The 9,488-nt window shown below is 40.9% G+C and overlaps 1 protein-coding gene across 1 annotated transcript in view; it reads right to left on the reverse strand.

Annotated features, from left to right (window-relative positions):
- LOC109347620 (probable histone H2A.1) overlaps positions 1 to 7,912 on the reverse strand; it is a 16,968-nt gene extending 9,056 nt beyond the window's left edge. Inside the window, exon 1 of the mRNA XM_019587555.1 lies at positions 7,907 to 7,912. The gene's annotated coding sequence lies outside the window, so the exon portion shown is untranslated. The remainder of the gene's footprint in view (positions 1 to 7,906) is intronic.

The following is a 9,488-nucleotide window of genomic DNA, read 5'->3' on the forward strand; positions in this document are numbered from 1 at the left end:
ATTTATTTTAGTTGACTTACTTTAAAGTGGTAAGAATAACTAAAAGATGTTTAGTATAAAATATTAAATTAAGAGTCATTCTTTTTCATGACTATGAAAATAACACTTACTAACCCTTGAGGTTTTTTCCTAAAAAAATAGGAGGTGTTAATATGTTCATAAAAATTTGTTTTAGTAGTATACTTGAAATGATGAGATTTCCCTAAAAGTCTTGACTTTATAAACTTAAAGTGTTATGAAGTCTTAGATCGTAAAATGATTTTAAAATGTTGAATCTTAGTTAAGTGAATTTACCTTAAAATGGTAAGGTTTACTTAAAAATTATTGTTTTTTTTAAATTGACTTACTTTAAAAATGATAAGTCTAGCTTAATGATCTTATTTAAAAATGTTAGTTTTAGTAAAAATGTTTTACTTACAAAAAATAAGATTTATGAACTATCAGAAAAATGTAATGAAGTGGAAATACATGTCAAGAAAGGTTTTGTATAAGAAAAGACTTGGTATTTAAGAGTGTTTTTACGACCCACCTCTCTTTCCTAGGAACTAGCCTGATGTATATCCATGGATTACGACATAATTCCGTATAAGTTTTATTGAAAATGTTACTTTAAAAAGTGTTATTTGATTGTAAGACTTTCAATGACAAATGATGATTCAAGGATATTCAACCTTGAATCGGATGGACGAAAGCAATTAAATTCATTTTAAATCGGAAATTTTATCTTCGCGTAAAAATTTATTTCGTAAGTATAATAATTATCGCCAGTTAACTAATTCTAATTAACGTTACTTTGGCGTAATGAAGAGTTCAAGAGGAGATCAGATCAAGTAAGCTCACCTACAAATAGAGAACCTAGCGACTCGACACACTCTGGTGAGGGAAAAAACATCGTGACACAGTGGTGTCCGAATATGCATCAGGACCTCCAAACTCCCTCACAAGTTTGGAGTTGCCATGGGTATTAAGAAGACTTGTACTTAATCAATTGCTTGTTTGTTTGGATTAAGTACACCAATATTTATTATACCGATTTATGTTATGTTTATATAAGCAAATATCATGTTTACTCTTGAATTATAATGTTTGAATGATTATTATGGGAATGATATCTATGTGATAATTTTTAAATTCAAGGTTTAGAAACATGTGATATAAATGAGAAATATTTTCCTTGAGAAAAGTAAATAAAATGATATTCAAGCTCTTCTCGCTTGAGCAAGACAGCTCTCGCTTGAGTGAGAAGTGTCTAGAGAATGTTTTAGCTCAGGGCGAGACAGCTCTCGCTTGAGCTAAAATAGGCACCAAGAGAACTGATTGTTTTCTCGCTTAAGCGAGACAGCTCTTGCTTAAGCCACAAATGCCTCAAAAATGGATGTGCCCTCGCTTGATCAAGACAGCTCTCGCTTGAGCAAGATGGCTCCATACAGACATGACTTTCTATTAAGTCGTTTGAACGATAACTCTCATATATACGAGAGCCTAATGGCATGTTTTCCATCAAGAAGTTGTAAAGGTAAATAACTATATGAAATTCTTGAAAGTAATAAAAGTAAGGAATTGCCTTTGTTAAAGGCGAGGCGCGAGGGTGTGATATTATGCCCACGCAACGAGATCGTTTGACCGTAAGAGACTTGGCTAGAGGATTCGTCCAAGATGATTCAGCGATGGTTCGCAGTGGTGCTGAGAAGTATTATGTTGTGCCCATGCAGCGAGATCGTCTGACCGTAAGAGGCTTGGCTTGAGAGCCGTGCAAGATAATTCAGCGATGGTTCGTAGTGGTGCCGAAATTATTCTCTTTTTGTTTATATGTTAAGATCGGGACCCACTATTGTGCTACCCGTGCCAATTCTTTTTCCACAATACTGACTATGAATGTCAATTCTCGAAATTCTCACTTTGGATGCTTGTGCCAATTCTCAAGTGCCATGGAAAGAAAGAGTGAGAAGGTTGCCAGAAATGCGTCAGTAGAATATAAGATGGGAGAAAGATAAGTTGAGAGATAAACGCTTTCAGTTTGGTGCAAAAAATAATGAGGGAATGAAGCCTTTATTTATAGCATGAGGCCTCCTACGGCTCTCTAATGGCTCTATTACCAATGGTTCTATTACGAATGACTCTATTACCAACGGCTCTATCATAATGACCGAGATCTCCTCTAACGACTCTGTAATGACTCTTTCCTTGTAGCATGTGTATGTTGACTTGGTCAACACACAATCCAAGCCCAAAAGGCCCCAAATAAATAAATATTTTATTCAAAAGAATGTTGGGCTGAAAAATAAGGCTTATAAAACCTTTCAATTTCCCTCCTCCAAGCAAAACGAGACTAGTAAGGTTTTTCATTTCACTTCAAAACATCATTCTTTCAACAAATTCCAACAGTAGTTAATTGATTAATGAGTTTCCCAACTGCAAAAACTTAATCAATTAACTATGACCTTAATCAATTAACAATTTTCTGAAAAACACTTAGTTAATATTCTATGAACCTCTACCATGAGTGCATCGCAGTTAGCATGGAGGTCTTATTTGAGCCTCCACCTATCTTCACTATTCATCCGTAACGACGTTAGTGTGTCAAGTCGACCTCTGAGAGGAGGTCGAGTCGCCTCTCACTCTGGACCTTAGTTGCCGAATGGAGAGAGATAATGGTGAGGTGCGGAGAGACATTGATTAACCGAGTATCTGCACTCGAGAAGCGGCTTCCAGTTTTGATTTGCGCCTCTAGTTTAGAATCTGATGTTTCATCTAGTCGTAGGTCCTTTATGGCGAGAATGTATGCCGCAAAAGCTGATCAGCTGGTCATCCCTACCAGCTTGGACATGCCTGGTGGTCATAATTGGTGGGTGAACTACGGAAATATTAGGGTTGAGCAGCTATTTCCCAACTTATGGTTGCCCAAACATGAATACTCTAGAAAGCCCAACGAACATCATTGCTCTAAAGTCTCCGCAGGTTGATGAGAGGGTCTGCCAGGATCTTCAGGTCGAGGCAGGGATTGGTTATACCTTCTATCTATATGACATCTACTCTTAGAGGCTTGGGGTACGCCTTACTCTAGATGATTGGAGTGTGGTCGTTCTAGGCCATCTTCAAGTTGCCGCTTTGAAGCTCCACCTAAATGCCTCGGGCTTTAACCGAGCATTCCCTATTTGGTGCAAGGTCAACGAACATCCTTGCTCGGTCAACCTCTTCTTCTGGATGTTTCGGGTTACCCACAACACTAACTCGGACGAGGAGAATGAGGGTCACTACAGATGGGTATGCCTTCAGTCAAGGAACAAATGGGCATTGTTCACCCCCCTTGACTAGTCAGTAAAGAACTAGAAGAGGGGTTTTTAATGGTTGGAGATAAAGAGCATGCCTAGTCACCCTTGGGCTTATGGATTGAATGGTAGGAGGTGGTTCCCCTATGCCTAGAATGGGGAGTTCCATCCTAAACATGTTTAAGGGTTTTTGATCAACGACGAAAGTTTGATTGGTCAGGAGGCGGAGGTCACTAAGGAGATGTTGCACAGGCTAGCGGAAGGTGCGTCCATGTCATGCTCGATCTTACAAAATGGGGATGTGGTCTTGGAGCAGCACTTAGGTAGATTTGTCAGGTTGCTTGTGTATGCTTGGCCAGTTCTTTGTCATATACTAATGTTTTTGTTTTCTTTTTCAGCCGACATGAGCAATAATCTTGATTGGAGTCGCCTGTTGGCCAAGACACTCGGAAAGGGGCGAGAGTCGCCTGTTTGCCAAGGATCGGGCCTTCCTCCTCAAGAAACAAGTGGAGTTGCTCGCCCTACTCCTATTTCCCCACCAACGAGACTAGTGGTTGATCTAACCAAGGAGACCGTGCCTAACCTTCCTTTAAGGCAGGGAGTCACTACTGGCTCTAAGGTTCAAGCTGTCAAGTAGAAGTCATTCTAGAAGGGGGAAGAGTCGTGCGTCAATTCTAGCCAGATCCTTTCCTCTTTTGGTGTTGCCAAGTCGGTGGAAAAAGACCTCTTGAGTCCCTCTGTGAGGAGGGTTCTAGATGGGATTGCTTTTCTCGATCTGCTAAAACATCTTCGGTTGTCACCCCTCCTCTCGGTTGTGATGGCAAAAGTTATTTTGAAGAGGAGGAGGTCCTCATTGGTCAGATGGAGAGCAACACTTGGTCACTCTTCAAGAGAAGCATTATGTCGATGTATAGAAGCTAAAAGAGACTCATACTAAGGAGTAAAAGAGGGTAGAGGCTCAAGCCATGCCGGCCAGTGAACAGATGTGGCTGATGTCTCATCGACAGGAATGTGCCTAATAGGCGGCCATGGAAAACCATGATAACCTGATCGAGATGACTACTCAGGCCAAGGAGGCAAAACTTGAGCTCCAACGTTTGAGGGCAAAGCTGGAGCAGTCGGAGGAGAGGGAGCAGGCCACCCGAGGATAAGTTGACCGCCTTGCTGGAGAGTTGACCGCCTCTCAAGCCCATGTGGAGGGGCTTGAGGGGGAAATGGCTACCTTGGCCCAGCTGAAGGTCGACCATGATGTTAAGCTAGAAGAGATGGTCAGCCTAACAAGGGAAGCAACCCATCTAGCATGGGACAATGTCGTGACTCAGGTTTGTCTGGTCCATGTTGACCGCCTCTCAAGCCCGTGTAGAGGGGCTTGAGGGGGAAATGGCTACCTTGGCCTAGTAGAAGGCTGACCAGGATGCTGAGTTAGAAGAGATAGTCGACCTAACAGGGGAAGCAACCCATCTAGCCTAGGATAATGTCGTGAGCCAGGTTCGTCTGGTCCACGCTAACAAGGAATTCTCCTATAAGGATATCCAGGCCCTTGTTGTTGATGAGGAGCTGGTATTATAGGGGTCAGATAGGACTATTAAGCTACCAGTCCCAGATAGGAGTGGGTAGTATAGGGTAGTTTTATTCATTGCCAAGTACTTGTATTCAATTTAATATTTAAATGAAGCCTTTTATTCAATTCCTCATCTCCCTTTAATATTTCTAAAATGTATTTTTAATCATGCTATATGTTTGTCATAATCGATATTAACGGAACTTGGACTTGGACAAGGTACCCTAACTCAGAAATAACTCATAGTAATTAAGGCGTCTGAATCTTGATTTTCGACAATGCAACCATGGTCAGAAATAACCCAAGGATTTTGAATAAAAACGACAAGCCTTTGGTCGGGGGCATTAGTAATCGGAATCTTTCAACTCGGATATGAGAAGATTGAGTTCCTTTGCTGGAAATAACTTTAATAAGGGACTAGTCCAGAACCTGAATAAGATGAGCATGACCGAAAGTATTAATAACACAAGAAATTGAATCTTGAATTTGAACAAGGTAATTTTGGTCAGGGATAATCCAAAGAACTTGAATATAAACAAGATAACCTTGACCGGAAGAAGTAATACTGAATATACTTGAAATTGGGTGTAGTAACAATTTATTTTACTAAACCTCAGCATGTCTATACTGAATAGCCCAAATGTGAATCCGACCAAGGGGGAAAGGTTTGTGCCTCAAGTAATTTAATTGGCCTCCATCAAAGAGGTCCATGGACCACCCTTTTAAGGGGTATTCATAATGGACCACTAGTCAAGGGGGCTTGGCCAAACCTTGATTGATTTATTTGACTGCCATCAAAGGGGGCCATTGGTCGCGCCTTTGAGGGGTATTGACATCTGACCTCCAGTCAAGAGGGCTTAGCCTATGCCTTGGGTGATTTATTTGACCTCCATAAAAAGAGTCCATGGGTCATGCCTTTCAGGGGTGTTGATGTTGGACCACCGGTCAAAGGGGGCATGGTTCGCACTTTGGGTGATTTATTTGACCGCCGTCAAAGGGGGCCATGGGCCTTGCATTTGAGGGGTGTTGATGCTGGACCATCGGCCAAAGGGGGACATGGTTCACGCTTTGATTGATTTATTTGGTCGCTTTCAAAGGGGGACATGGGTCACGCCTTTTAGGGGTATGGATGTCGGACCACTAGTCAAGGAGGACATGGTCCGAAACCTTGTGTGATTTATTTGACCACTATTAAAGGAGGCCATGGGCCCCTCCTTTGAGGGGCATTGTTTGTTGTATGGGGTCCATGTGATAAAGATAAAAAATGAATAATATCTCGTTACCATATATGTATTTGTGTTACAGGGGTTGTCTGACCTCGAAAGGGGTCGACATTACATTTTTAAGCATAAAAGACTCGGAGATTTGCATCATTCCATGTCTAGGAGACTTCTTTTGCCGCCCCGTCTTCCAGCTTGTAGGTGCCTTTTCCAGTTTTACCTACCACCCGATAGGGTCCTTCCTAGTTGGGCACCATTTTCCCCTTGACCCGTCCAATATCTGCACTATGGTATACCAAAGCCCCAACCTCGAAGCTCTTGGAGATGATTGAGGAGTTATATTTATCTGCAGTCCTACTTTTGACTACTACTTCTCTTATATGGGCACAATCTTTCATTTCCTCGATCCAATACAGGTTGTGCCTTATTAAGGTTGGATTGTACTCATCATTAAAGTGTAAAGTCCTCCATGTAGGTTCTCCTATTTTGACCGGAGTTATGACCTCTACGCCATATGTGAGGTTTAAAGGGGATTCACTAATTATGGAATGTGAAGTCGTTTAGTAAGCCTAGAGCACATCATGAAGTTGGACGGGCTAAGTTCCCTTAGATTCGTCTAGCCTTTTCTTGATTCCCCCTTAGAATGACTTTGTTGGTTGCTTCTTCCTTCCCATTTATTTGAGGGTGCTCATCGGATGTGATGTGTGTTTGATATGCAACCCGAACAACATTTCTTGAAATCTCCAGACGGTAAATTGGGTACCGTTATCCATTAAAATGGTAGCCAGAATGCCGAACCAGGTAACGATATTTCTCCAGGTGAACTTTTGGATGTTGGTCGATGTAATGGTGGATAAGGCGTCAAATTCGATCCACTTGGTGAAATAGTCTACAACTACTATCAGAAAATTCAGTTGGGCGGCTGCTTGAGGAAAATGTCCCATTATATACATACCCCACCTATAGAATGGCCAGGGGGCAGTGTAGTAGTTAATTCTTCTAGTGGGGCCTTATAGAAATCAGCAAATAATTGACACCGGGTGCATTTCTTAGTTAGATCGGATGTGTGTTTTTCCATAGTCGGCCATAAATATCCAGTTCCCAAGACTTTTTTTGCTAGGGAAGCTGCACTGGTGTGGTGTCCACAAATTCCCTCGTGGACCTCTCCAAGGACGTACTATGCCCTATTGGGGCTGAGGCATTTGAGGAGAGGAGTAGAGAAGCCTCAGTCATATAATGACCCTTGGGCAAGGTGTACCAAGAGTTGCATCGAGGGAATCAATGTCTTTCTTTCCGGCTGGTAGGCAAATCACCGTGTAGAGTGTATTTGATGAATGGGCATGTTCAGTCATCTGGGATGGAAATGTGTTCGATGGCCATGACATTGGGTTTGAAGATAATTCCTTGGATGATGGACTAGTTGCTTCCTAGGTTCTTAGTGTTGGCTAGCTTAGACAAGATATCTGCTCGCACATTTTGTTCCCTCGGAAAATTCTGAATGGTTGCCTCTTTGAACTTTGCCATTAGGTCCTTTACCTTTTCTAGGTAGTTACTCAATAGTGTGTCTTTGGTTTGGTAAGCCTTAGTTACATGTGAGACTGCCAACTAGGAATCACTACAAGTGGCAATTTTTTCAGCAACGACCTCCCTTGCTAATTATAGTCCGGCTATGCAAGTTCATACTCGGCCTAGTTGTTGGAGGTTGGGAATGTGAAAGTTAGAGAGTTCTAGATGGTCATCATGTGGCCATTGTCCAACAATATCCCAGCTCTGCTTCCCTTAGGGATCGAGGATTTGTCGACAAAAATCGTCCAGGTCCACCCGGGATCATTTGATTGCATGGTTAATTCGACGACGAAATCTGAAAAGACTTGGCTCTTGATAGTCATTCGGGTTCATACAGGATATCAAACTATGAGAATTCAGTGGACCATGATATCATTCGTCCGTCCAACTCTGGTTTGTGCAAGACTTCCCTGATGGGCTAGTTGGTTTTGACCACAATACACTGAGACTAAAAGTATTTATGTAGCCTCTTGGTCGCCACCAGGAGGGCATATGCTACCTTATTCAACTGTTAATATCTGATTTCTAGAGCTTGCAACGCCTTGCTTGTAAAGTATATCGGGCTCTGACCTTCTTCAGTTTCATGGAACAGAGCGACAACCACAACTTCATCAACACTACATAGTAGACATAACACCTCACCGGGTGTTTGCTTAGTTAGTCCTGGTGGAGAGGCCAGGTATTGTTTGAAGGTTTGAAAAGCCTTTTCGCAATCAACGGACCACTCAAATTTTTTGCTCTTATTTAGCAGCTGGAATAAAGGGTGGGAATGCTTGGTGACTGAGGGGAGAAATCTGTTAGGTATCAGTGGCTAAAATACACCTAGAAGGGGGGGGGGTTGAATAGGTGTAACGGTCAGAGTATCCGCTTTTCGAAAACAACAATTAATGCTAAAATAACCCCAGATTAATCGATTAACAGAATAGAAATAATCGATTAACGTAATCAATTTAATCGATTAAAATAGCTCAGATTACACAAACAGATTCGGTTTCTTGCACAACAATTAACCGAGATTGAAACACATATACAGAGCTAACAAATATATCAGAGTTACAACAGTATAGTATAGAAACAGAATATCGCAATTAAAACAACTATACAAAGTAATCGATTAAAGCAATAAAGAGAGAGAGAAAGAGAAAGAAAAATCCTACAACATGATTTTTATCCTGGTTCGTTTGTGTGTCCACTTGCAAACTACATCCAGGCCTCCCGGCTAATCTGGGAGATTTTTCGTCACTATAATTGAAATAATGTTTTACAAGCAATTCTTCCAATTACAACACTTAGACAATTACTTGAAACTAAAGAACCTTATCCCTTGGTTTGACTCCCTTCCTACCGCCCAAGAAAACCTTTCTTGCGGTGTAGCCCCAGCCAAGAACCTATTCTTTCTATCAAGAACTCTAAGCTAATGAAGATACAACACAATCTCGTTGGTGGTAAGACACCTTGAGATTCCCAAAGTTACAACACTTTTTACAACAAAAACATAGAGTAATCTAAAGCAATTACAATGCTCAAATTAAACAATTAAGACCTTACTCTACAACTCTAACACAAGTCTCATATAACATGATAATGCATTAGAGAAAAACAGATTTTGCAGAATACAAAATCTTCAAAAAAACATCAATGAATGCATGAACATGTGAGATGAAATGATGAGAAATTAAACATGAAATGCCTCTCAATCCTAAAGCATAGAATTCTCTCTTTGTGTTTCAAAAATGTAACTGATTCTGTTTTTCCAAGTTTTCAGTTTCAAAAAAATTTCAAAAACTTATGTTAATCGATTAAAACATGTCTTAATCGATTAACTGCATATTTCCAAGTGTATTTTCAAATTGCAAAACTCAAATACGTTAT

This window comes from Lupinus angustifolius, chromosome LG05 (assembly GCF_001865875.1).
Source record: "Lupinus angustifolius cultivar Tanjil chromosome LG05, LupAngTanjil_v1.0, whole genome shotgun sequence".
NCBI classification, from domain to species: Eukaryota; Viridiplantae; Streptophyta; class Magnoliopsida; order Fabales; family Fabaceae; genus Lupinus; species Lupinus angustifolius.